Source organism: Geospiza fortis, unplaced genomic scaffold, assembly GCF_000277835.1.
Source record: "Geospiza fortis unplaced genomic scaffold, GeoFor_1.0 scaffold79, whole genome shotgun sequence".
NCBI lineage: Eukaryota > Metazoa > Chordata > Aves > Passeriformes > Thraupidae > Geospiza > Geospiza fortis.
In genome coordinates, this window is record NW_005054408.1 from 1,491,492 (window position 1) to 1,491,727 (window position 236).

At 60.6% G+C, this 236-nt stretch overlaps 1 protein-coding gene across 5 annotated transcripts in view; it reads right to left on the reverse strand.

The window, feature by feature from the left end:
• ZNF536 (zinc finger protein 536) overlaps window positions 1–236 on the reverse strand; it is a 346,930-nt gene that overhangs the window by 345,385 nt on the left and 1,309 nt on the right. Inside the window, exon 1 of one of the 5 annotated variants that reach the window (XM_031061299.1) lies at window positions 113–138. The exons of the other annotated variants lie outside the window; for them this stretch is intronic. The gene's annotated coding sequence lies outside the window, so the exon portion shown is untranslated. Of the gene's footprint in view, window positions 1–112; window positions 139–236 lie in introns of those variants that run through there. 5 annotated transcript variants of the gene reach the window in all.

The window sequence follows — 236 nt, forward strand, 5'->3', positions numbered from 1 at the left end:
CCAGACGCCCCGGCGGCGGGCTGGCAGGTGCCTCCCCGCTCCCCGCGGCGCCGCCGGGCGCGCTCCGCTTCCCCCCGAAGGGCGGAGACCTGGCCTGACATTTAGTGCCTACTTGAATGTCACAACGCTCCTCGCAGCATTATGCACGGCTCCTATTCATAAGAGGTCGATTAGAGCACAAAATGGCAGGTCTCTTAGGCACTTGAATCTCACAAGTTTGACACATGGTATGCATC